We start from the raw sequence: 11883 nt of genomic DNA on the forward strand, positions 1-11883 counted from the left end.
ATAAAAAGACAATCACTGTTGTGGAAATAGCACCACCTGCTCATGACTATTCCCACATTTACAGAAATCCCCAAATTATGTAAGTCCAGCCCTGAGTCCGAAATGGCTGATGTATATGACTCAGGGAGCTCTTTAGGTCCCTGACTTCACTCAAGGACCAAAAGACCTTTCTCCAAGATACAAGCCTCTGAAAATGAGAATAAAGTTAACCGAGTTCAGAAAAAAAGACAGGGAATACAAGACGTTCATGGGACATGGAACTAAGAAACTTTTGAAAGTAAAGGAAAGGTCAACCTGAAAGAGAGGCCCAGAAAAGGAAAATCATTAACAACAAAGCAAGGGAGCATGCAGATTTGAGGAAACTAGAAAATATCAACTTGTGTCAAATATTTTTATTGAATATATTTCTGTCAAATGATTAAAAATGTTCACTCATCAAAAAAGTAAGAGCGTGAAGGTGATGCTGCAGAAATTGAGGTATCGTTTCTCCTCCCCAGCTGAATGGAACAATTTTATGCAATGTATTGCATGCCACAGTTACTGAGAAATTCTAAATAAATCATTAAATTCCTCAGTTTGAAAATTTGCTCTCTTTAGAAAATAAGTTTATGGTTGATGAGCTGTCTGTTAACACTTGGCCTGTTACGATAACTTTTATTGCTTTCCTAAACCAAGAGTAAAATAAAGCATAAATCAAAGGATTTAGAGCAGAATTAAAATAACCAAACCAGCAAAATAGCTCATAAACATATGAAGGTGTTATAAAGCCCCCCAAAAAAATCAATAAATGAATCAATCATATACGGTAACCATGAGATCAAAAATGCTATCACCAAAAATGCTATACTTAGAGTTTTAGGAGCTTTCCTCTCTCTTAGTCACTCTGGTTTTGTATATGCCTGATAATCCTTCTACTTTGCTAGAAATATGTTCAATCTTTATAGCCTGTTGTCTAGCCACTAGAAATATATTACTACACAGAATTATCATAATAAAAGTAGGTACAAAAAATAATAGAAAGGTTATCAAAATCCAAAATTGATTTATAACAAGCTGACAACTTCCAGTGCAGATGAGGGCACTTACTAATTCCTTTATCCTGTTCTCGTGAACACCTGTGAAGAACACAGCTCCGCTGTACACAAGGGGCAGGATCCAGGAGATGCTGACGCATTCCCCTGACACCGACACCGTGAACTTGGTGGGATAGACCAGGGGGTCAGTAACAACAACGTACCTGTCAATGGAGATGAAGCACAAGTGGAAGAGAGAAGAGTAACAAAATGCCACATCACAGGAACTGTGAAGGGCACAAATCGGGCTCCAAAGTACCAGCAGCTCTCCACGGACCTGACCATGCTGAAGGGCATCAGGGTCGCTCCCACCAGAAAGTCCGCGCAGGCCAGAGAGGCGATCAAGAAATTGGCTGGCGAATGCAGCTGCTTGAAGTGAAGAACTGAAGGCTGAAGTCATCACCAAGAAGTTTCCAAAGATAGCCAATAAAGACCCGAAGCTAAACCCTGTGTACAGAATCACCCAAGATGCAGGCAAGTAAGGAGATTTAATACAAGATCTGTTCGAACTCTCATAGCAGAGCTGCACGGTTTCAAATTGGGAAGGATTGCTGGCCATGGTTCTTCAGTTGGATGCTTGCTGTGTTTCTGCTTTTCAGAAAAATGGTCTTCAATTCTGAAAATTTAAAAAAATAAAATAAAATAAAACTGCATACTTTAGTACTACTTTTAAAAACTGTCTCACATTTCATCCTTTTCCCATTTTGTTATCAAGAGAAACTAAAAGAATTTTTAAAACTCAGAAATACATTCTTTATCTGTTTACACAATATTTCTATAACATATATAATATAATATAAGTATATATATTTATATATAATATATAATAGAAATATAGAAATACATATATTTCTATATATTTTCATAATATCTAAATTTCCTAGATAGTTAATGCTAAGCAAATATACTATGATTTTTCATCAGTCCAGAAAACACACTGCCTAATAATTGAAGAAATTTAATTTAATTACTTGGTCCTTTATACCTGCCGATTTCTTCCTTACTAAGGATATGTGTGCATGCTTAGTTGCTCATTCACTTAATTGTCTCAACTCTTAATGACCCCATGTCCTGTACCCACCGCTCCTCTGACCATGGCATTTTTCATGCAAAAATACTGGAGTGAGTTGCAATTTCTTACTCCAGGGGATCTTCCCAACCCAGGGAATGAACTCATGCCTCCTTCATCTCCAGCATTGGCAGGCAGATTCTTCACCACTGAGCCACATGGGAAGCCCCCTTATAAAGGATAATCACATGCAACAATTGCATGTTTAAAAAGTCACATCTTGATAGACTTCCACCTTCACATCTGAGAAGTTAACACCCAGGATGCTTTAAGAAGCCAGCCAATAAACTTGGCCCATGATAAACTCCTCACAAGCAACCCCGGTAGTGTAACTCATGAAAGGAAACTTACTTTATGTCATTATAATTAAAAAGTTCTACAGAACATATTTCTCTGAGCCCTGTTATCTTATCAAAATCCTTACAATTTTCACAACAGAGAAATTTCTTTTAATTCAACTGTTCTGAAATAGCCTTATTCTGATTTTGACAATAATGTTATCTATTCACTATTTACAGGACTCGCTGCATAATTTGCAGGGTTGGGCAAAATAAAAATGTGGAGATCCTTATTCAAAAATATGAAAAATAGTGCCCTCAAAGTATCAAGCTTTCCCCCTTCTCTTCAGTTTCTCTCGACCTGCCAAGGTGTTTGATTTTTGCTATGGAATGCCTCTCTCTCGGACATGGAGATACTTGCAGGGTAAGTGCAGGTCTCAAAGGTGCCTGGAGATCCTGCCCTGTGACTCAGTGATCCAACCACTACCAGGCTCCCTCTCCCACCAACTGAAATAATAGTCCAGGCTCAGGTTGGAGTGAGGAAGCTGAGCCAGGTATCTGCCCTTCTCCTGGGCCGGCCACCTCAACCAAAGGCAGATAGACAACCCCCTGAGATGGCAGCCTCCACATCAGGAACCACACAGTACCTGAACTGGTGAAGGAGGGGCTTGGACTCCCTGAATCTCTTAAATAACATGCTGTGCCCTACCAGCCTGAGATGGGATGACACGTCATGCTTGCCTTGAGACTGCTCAGTGCACACCTGACCACAACCTTCCCCGCATCATATCCAGTCCTCATATAGGATGGAGGGGGGAGTGGCAGTGCCAGTAAGTCTGGTTGAGGAAGGAAAGGTTGAACTGGGCCCAAAGAGCCAGGGGTTAGGGATCAGGTGGATGAGAATCCTGCCCATGAAAACAATTATTCAATAATCATCTACCAAATTCTTCTGGGGAGTGCTAGCATTTCTTTTCTTTCAATTCTCAAATATAACTTGATTTCTTCCCACTCTTATTTAGTAACCTTGCCTCCCCCTTTTTTGATAATATAACATATAGAATTTAAAGACTGAGAGGGTGGAGAGGTTTGGGGTGCATAATAGAAGCAAGAATCAAGGATGGTTCCAGGCTTTTAGCTTGCCAACAAGAAAGATGCAATAGGAGAAAGAGTACACTAGGGAGAAAGATGATGGGTTAAGTTGGGATTGGTCAGAGGGACATAAAACTGAGGTTCTTTAGTGAGTGGTTTAGTCTGTAAATGTTTAGCTCAGAAAAGAAACTTTGCCTGCTATGATCACATGAAATTCTTCAGCATCCTTGTGTTTTGAGAAGTAAATGTTTGCCTGCTATACACCTGTCATAAAGCCTAGGATATATATCTGATACTCAATAAACATTTGTTGACCAGTTTGGAAGGTATATAGTGAAAATAGAAGGAACTGGATGTGCACCAACTTCAAAGTTATGTCTACAAACAAATACAGAAGAGAAAAGATGAAAAAGTGGTCCCACAGACTCCCATGGGACGAAAGTGATTTGTGAAGGAGAGAATACCAAGAGTGTCAAAGGTTAGTGACAGGTCAGGTTAAATAAAAACTGAGAATTGTTTGTTGTCATTAAAAACTGGATCACTAATGAACATGATTCTACCTCTTCTGGTGGAATATTAGAGATAGACTCCAAATTGCATCGGATTGAGAATTAATGGGAATGAGTAGGGAAGACAAAGACACCATGAGCAATGGCTGATATTTTCATGTTAATTATAAAGAGGAAAAGACATGAATTTCTATCAGGAAACATAGGTTCAGAGAATGCCATGTTGCTATTTAGATTCTGTTTTGATTTGATTCATGTTTATTTTGTCTGGGAATGCTAAAGTAGCTAATGAGGAATACAAGACCAAAGACTGAGCTCTGATCAGAAAAGTTTTACTGCCAAGCTGGGACGCAAACAAGCACAGATCTAGGCCCTGGGAGACTAGAGTCAAGGGAGCAGAAATAGAGTTTTCTTAAAGCCAAGGGGCCATGAACTACGAATAATTAAGAAATCAAAGTTTCTGAGCACTGCTGATAGGGTAATGGAACATGGGTTCACTTGTTAGATAAGCAGCAGCCTTGTTGGAAATGTCTGCAAACCTACAAGGAGTGCTTGACTCAGGATTTGGGCCTTGTACTAGATTCCTATTGTTGCTCTAACAAATCACCACAAACTTAGTGGTTTACAGCAACACAAGTTTATTACCTTATAGTTTCAGAGGCTAGAAATTTAATGGGTCTCATTGGACTAAACCAGGCATTGACAGTGCTGTCATCCAGTGGAAGTTCTACAGGAGAATCTGTCTCTTGTCCTTCCTGACGTCTAGAGGTCAACTGAGGAGCTTCCGTGGTGGCTCAGATGGTAAAGAATCTGCCTGCAATGCAGGAAGCCTGGGTTCAATCCCTGGGTCAAGAAGATCCACTGGAGAAGGGAATGGCAACCCACTCTAGTATTCTTGCCTTTAGAATTTCATGGACAGAGGAACCTGGTGAGCTACATACAGTCCAGTCCATGGGGTCAAAAAGAGTTGGACACGACTAACCGGTGTGGCCTCTAGAGGTCACCTGCATTCCTTAGCTTGTAGTCCCTTTCTCCAAACAGGATGCTGCTGCTGCTCCTGCTACTGCTGCTAAGTCGCTTCAGTCATGTCTGACTCTGTGTGACCCCATAGACGGCAGCACACCAGGCTCCCGCATCCCTGGGATTCTCCAGGCAAGAACACTGGAGTGGGTTGCCATTTCCTTCTCCAATGCATGAAAGTGAAAAGTGAAAGTGAAGTCGCTCAGTCATGTACGACTCTTCGCGACCCTATGGGCTGCAGCCTACCAGGCTCCTCCATCCATGGGATTTTCCAGGCAAGAGGACTCATGTGGGGTGCCATTGCCTTCTCTGCCAAACAGAATAGCATCTTCAAATCTCTGATTCTGACTCTTTCCTCATCTCCCTTTTTCATTTTTAATGATCCTTGTGATTACATTGAGCTCATCTGGATAGTCAAAAATAATCTTGCCATCTCAAAATCCTTAACCACATCTACAAAGTCCACTTAGCCACGTAAGGGCCTTGTCCAGTTCACTTCAGAGATTAAGCTATCACTTTGAAACAGCAAATAAGTGATGAAGTCAAGTCAAGTGGAGGCAACTGCAAAAGCTGACATCCACAGGTTCTGAGGATTAGTATTAATACATTAAAAATCCCTTGAGGGAATCCCTGTACTGCAAGGTGTGAACTTGGAAGGTTATTTTCAAGAGTGATTATTAAGAGAGTTATTCTACAAAACAGTCTTCACATTAAGTTAGATTATCATTATGTTTATTTGGCCAAAGACTTTTTTTCTTCTTAGACTTGAGCTTTTTCTCTAGTCACAGTCCTGCTGTAGCCACATTACTGGATTTTTTGTTACAAAGATATGACGGGTTACAAGCAGTGAGAATCAGTCCTTGGCTTTTTTTTCTCCAGTTAAGAATCATTTTTGTATCTGAACTGGATACCAACAAACAGAAAATGAAACACACATTGCGAGCAACTTGAGAAGGATGAATTACATTACCGGAAAGCATTAAAAATGCCATGGTATTTAGACACACCCTCCTTTATGAGCTTCTACAACTATCAGTGCTGGTAGAGGAAAGATCATTCTCTTCTCAGGATGTTATCACTGGGAGAAGATTGCACTGTCTTCCATCCACGTGAGAAATGGGTGTAAATCCTCTGAATACTGCTGCTGTGAGATTCTCACAGACAGAAAACTTCACATTCCCATCTGCAGTGGGCTCAATGCTGTACCCCACCCCCACAAAGAATATGCCCATGTTCTAACCCCCAGAGCCAGATCTTCTTTGGAAAAGATGCCTTCATGAGTTTAATAAGATGAGATCATCCTGTACTACATGGATGGGCACTAAATCCAAGAGCAGTGTCCTTAGACAAAAGCTGAGAACGAGAAGAGAGAAGATGGCCTTGTGAAGATGGAGCCAGAGATTGGAATGATACTGCTACAAGCCAAGGAATGCTTGGAGTCATCAGAAACTGGAATAGAATGACTCTACCCAGAGCCATGGGAAGGGAGCAAGGCCCTGTCAGTGTTCTGTCAAGACCTCTAAAATCAGAGGTTTTGATTTCAGACCTCTAGTCTACAGGACTATGAGAGAATACTATGAGAGAATTTCTGTGAGAGAATAAAGCCAGCAAGATTGTGTTCATTTGTTACAGCAGTCCTGGAAAAGAAAACACTCTCCTGGGTACTTTCCATTTCAGTGGTAGCGTGGTTGGTGAAGAAGAAATTTCAGCAAAAAATTAAGAAATGAAAATCAACACAATCGTTCAAAAAAACAGATTTCAAAGCTTTGAAAGCAAATTGTAAATAACGTGAGCTTCTATCATCAGCCATTTAGCAGTCGTCAACCTTATATTGTAGGTATAATTTAACTCATTTTAAAAATAAAGTACATTTTAGAGGAGTTCTAAGTTCAAACCATGGGGCTTCCCTGGTAGCTCAGCTGGTAAAGAACCTACCTGCAATGCAGGAGACCATGATTCTATCCCTGGGTCAGGAACATCTTTTGGAGAAGGGATAGGCTTACTCCAGTATTCTTCGGCTTTCCCTGGTGGCTCAGATGGTAAAGAATCTGCCTGCAATGCAGGAGACCTGAGTTTGATCCCTGGGTTGGGAAGATCCCCTGGAGAATAGAACAGCTATTCACACCAGTATTCTTGCTTGGAGAATTCCATGGACAGAGGAGCCTGGCGGGCTACAGTCCATGGGGTTGCAAAGAGTCTGACATGACTGAGAGAATTTCCCTTTCACTTCAGTTTCAGGTTCAAAACAAAATTGTGCAGAAGGTACAGAAATTTCCCATATGCAGCCTACCCCCATGGAAGCATGTCCTCCCCTACTTCAATATCCAGCCAATTTTGAAACTAGACAAGTTAATTTCAGTGACAGAGATGAAAGAGGAATTCAGGTTCAGTCCAAACCCCGTGCTCTTTTCATTCTCCTCACTATGCTGAATGTCAGAACCACCTCCACCAATAAGTCAACTAAGGCCAGAGAGGTGATGAGGAACTTAGAGTGGACAGCTGTTTGAAATGAGACCAGTGAGTACAGCTCCTTATACTTAAACTGGAGGGATTTCAGGTTTTAGTACAAGTCCACATTCTAAAAATTCTAAAATCAATAACATTGTAAGTTTATGTCTAATTAATTTGGTGACAAACACTGACATAAGGCGATTTTAATGTTTATTTTTTAATCAGTCTATCTGAATATTCATGCAGATATATCAATATTGTGTTGAATATCTGATTACTGGTGCAGAAATAATAATGTATTGATGACAAATGCTTCACACACTTCATTGGTTTATTCCAAACATTTAATGGATGTGCCTTTTAAATGAAAAAGAAAAAAATTTGATAACTAGAAGTCCTGGGAGTTTTAGATAAAAGATGGTAGCTGGTAAATGACAAGTCCTAAGTAAAGACAGAGGCAGATTGCAGGTGATATCCTAGAAGGAGAGAATTTCTAGAAACTGTTAGAGGCAGATTAGCATTTGGTCAAGAGTGTGGACTCTGGGGTCTTCCAGTGATTGTTCAGTGCGAGGAATTTGCCTGCCAGTGCAGGGGACGCAGTTTCGATCCCTGATCCACGAAGATCCCACAAGCCTAGGAGCCACTGAGCCCGTGTGCCACACTATTGAGCCTGTGCTCTAGACCGTGGGAACTACAACTACTGAGCTCCTGCCATGCAACTACTGAGGCTCCCGAATATAAAGCCCATGTTCCTTAACAGCAGAAGACACCGCAATGAGAAGCCCTGGAACCGCAGGAGAGCAGCCCGGCTTGCTACAACTAGAAACAAGCCCACACAGCAGGGAAGACCCAGCAGAGCCTAAAATAAATATAAATTATGTTTTTAAAAAGGCATGGATTCTGGATCCAGTTGCCTAGGGTTGAATCCAGGCTCTCCCCAACTTTGTAACTGACCGAGGACTTGGTTTTTCAGCTGTGAAATGGGGATAATAGTATTCCCTTCAACAGAAGGTTATTATGACAACTGTTGGGGTTACTAATTCTAAAGCACATTATGTAGTACTTAACTAGCACATGTTCACACTTTAAATGTTTAAGATCTATATATATTCAGAGTAGTTCTGGAGAGAATGACAGAGTGCCGGGTATTAACATTAAGATGCAAGAAGGAAGAAGGACCCTGTGCCAGTTGACAGTATTGGAGAGAGGCAAGCCTGGTACAATCTGATGACCTTGAGGGTTTGAGGGAGGATGGAGTGTGAGTGCTCTGCCACCATGAGGAACATGGAGGATGCCCCAATGGAAGGAGAAGTCCAAGAAACCAGCTGCATAGAAGAAGCAATGTGAAACATCTACTATAAAAAGGGAAGAATTGTCTTGCATTTTTCTGCATTTTTTTTTTTTTTGCTACAACTCTGAAGCCTCTTGATGAAAGTGAAAGAAGAAAGTGAAAAAATTGGCTTAAAGCTTAACATTCAGAAAACTAAGATCATGGCATCTGGTCCCATCACTTCAAGGCAAATAGATGGGGAAACAGTGGCTAACTTTATTTTCTGGGCTCCAAAATCACTGCGGATGGTGATTGCAGCCATGAAATTAAAAGATGCTTGCTCCTTGGAAGGAAAGTTATGACCAACCTAGACAGCATATAAAAAAGCAGACATTACTTTGCCAACAAGATCTGTCTAGTTAAGGCTATGGTTTTTCCAGTAGTCATATATGGATGTGAGAGTTGGACTATAATGAAAGCTGAGTGCAGAAGAATTGATGCCTTTGAACTATGATGTTGGAGAAGACTCTTGAGAGTCCCTTGGACTGCAAGGAGATCCAACCAGTCCATCCTAAAGGAGATCAGTCCTGGGTGTTCATTGGAAGGACTGATGTTGAAGCTGAAACTCCAATACTTTGGCTACCTCATGCGAAGAGTTGACTCATTTGAATAGACCCTGATTCTGGGAGGGATTGGGGGCAGGAGGAGACGGGGACGACAGAGGATGAGATGGTTGGATGGCATCACTGATACAATGGACATGGGTTTGGGTGGACTCCGGGAGTTGGTGATGGCCAGGGAGGCCTGGCGTGCTGCGGTTCAAGGGGTCGCAAAGAGTCAGACATGACTAAGTGACTGAACTGAAGTATATTACAGGAATCTAGGTTCTTTTAGGTTAGTCCCTAAAGAGAACTCATGTCATGTTGAGATGAGATGTAAATTAGAGGCTCTAAGCAACCTAGATGTCCATCAGTAGATGAATGGATAAGAGACTGTGGTACATATACACAATGGAGTATTACTCAGCCATTAAAAAGAATACATTTGAATCAGTTCTAATGAGGTGGATGAAACTGGAGCCTATTATACAGAGTGAAGTAATCCAGAAAGAAAAACACAAATATAGTATGATAAGGCATATATATGGACTTTAGAAAGATGGTAACAATAACCCTGTATGTGAGACAGCAAAAGAGACACAGATGTATAGAACAGTCTTTTGGACTCTGTGGGAGAGGGAGAGAGTGGGATGATTTGGGAGAATGGCATTGAAACATGTATAATATCATATATGAAATGAATTGCCAGTCCAGGTTCCATGCATGATACAGGATGCTTGGGGCTGGTGCACTGGGATGACCCAGAGGGATGGTATGGAGAGGGAGGTGGGAGGGGGGTTCAGGATGGGGAACACGTGTATACCCATGGCGGATTCATGCTGACATATGGCAAAACCAATACAATAGTGTAAAGTAATTAACCTCCAATTAAAATAAATAAATTTATATTAAAAAAATAAATAAATTGGAGGCACTTCCTAAGGCCTTCATAAGACCATCTTAAGTAAATGCATTTGCATCAGATAAAGATCAAGATTAGGCAGCAGTCACGTTTCTCAAGGGTTTAGAGAACACAAGGCAGCATTTGGAGTCAAACTTTGGTTGTCTTGCATCATCTACAGTTTTCAGTCTCATACCTACATTGAACATTTGTTTACAGGCTTTGAACTTCTCTAAGACATTCCTCAAATTAAGTCTGTTTAATAAATTCCCCAATGGCTAAGAATGTGAGGTATTCCTCAGTTATGATGAAAGTGGGAGAAAGATGTGTTAATGATGCTCTGTGGTCTTTCCAATGCCCAAACTCAGAAGCTTGCTAATGAGAAGGGGAGAGACATATTTTGTACTCTTGTCTCTTTGGATTAGAGTCAAGAGGTAACCAAACACAAAGCAGGGTCAGAGTGTTAAACTATAAATAAACAGCCCTTGGCATTGGCCACTTTGATCAATATATCTAATTTACAGTCTAAGCAATTCTTCAAGTTCGTGCCTAACTGAATCAGTTCTTACCTAGATTCACCATACAGTCCATTTGTATTTAACAAGTATTTCTTAGAAATGTGTATAACTGCTTATAGAATATTTTGGGGGTGAGAAACAGTACAAAATTATATTCTCTCCCATCACAGCCCAGTGTGCTCTAACATATCTTCCTTTTTATCCCTTCATGAGATTTCAGGCAGACCCCAGAGCTGTCCAGTCACTCTGAGTGTTAAAAATTTCCATTTTGATCTACACTAATTTAAAACCATAATCTCTATCAAATCGAGTATCTGCATTCTCACTGAACCCAGACTAGCCAAGCCTAAGTTTAAAACTCTGGATTTTAGGGAAACAGCATGTCTGATCATTTATTCCTTATCCCGCCCTCCTTTTCCGCTCTATCCCATAGAGAGAAGAATAGAGTAGAAGAAAAAGAGCACAATCATTCTGTGCCCAATTTGGTTCCTTGTAACCTTCATTTTGGAGAAGGCAATGGCACCCCACTCCAGTACTCTTGCCTGGAAAATCCCATGGATGGAGGAGCCTGGTAGGTTGTAGTCCATGGGGTCGCTAAGAGTTGGGCACGACTGAGCAACTTCCCTTTCACTTTTCGCTTTCATGCATTGGAGAAGAAAATGGCAACCCACTCCAGTGTTCTTGCCTGGAGAATCCCAAGGATGGGGGAGCCTGGTGGGCTTCCGTCTATGGGGTCACACAGAGTCGGATACGACTGAAGCGACTTAGCAGCAGCAGCAGCAGCAGCAGCAACCTTCATTTAGTGGTCACAACCTCTGTGTATGAGCCTTCTAACAGCACCCCACTCCTGCATCGCATATCTGGGGGCTGCAGGCATCCCTGCAGGAGGCATTCCCACCCCAGGTCCCTCGCCCTTGTGATCAGTGCTGGTTTGGCCTTTCTCAGCATCCTCCTCAAGTCCTGCGGGATGTGTCACTGTTGCCTGGCACACCCTGAAGTGGGAGGGCTGAGGAAGGGCCAAACCAGACTGGCTTCCACTGGTCTCCAGACCTCATGAAACTGATGCATCTCTGGCACCTGAATCGTTAACAGTATGGCCTTCTCTC

At 41.5% G+C, this 11883-nt stretch overlaps 1 pseudogene; it reads right to left on the minus strand.

Annotated features, from left to right (window-relative positions):
* Positions 1–571: 571 nt before the first annotated feature.
* LOC102390537 lies at positions 572–1632 on the minus strand (annotated as a pseudogene).
* Positions 1633–11883: the final 10251 nt, after the last annotated feature.

This window comes from Bubalus bubalis, chromosome 10 (assembly GCF_019923935.1).
Source record: "Bubalus bubalis isolate 160015118507 breed Murrah chromosome 10, NDDB_SH_1, whole genome shotgun sequence".
Lineage (NCBI taxonomy): Eukaryota > Metazoa > Chordata > Mammalia > Artiodactyla > Bovidae > Bubalus > Bubalus bubalis.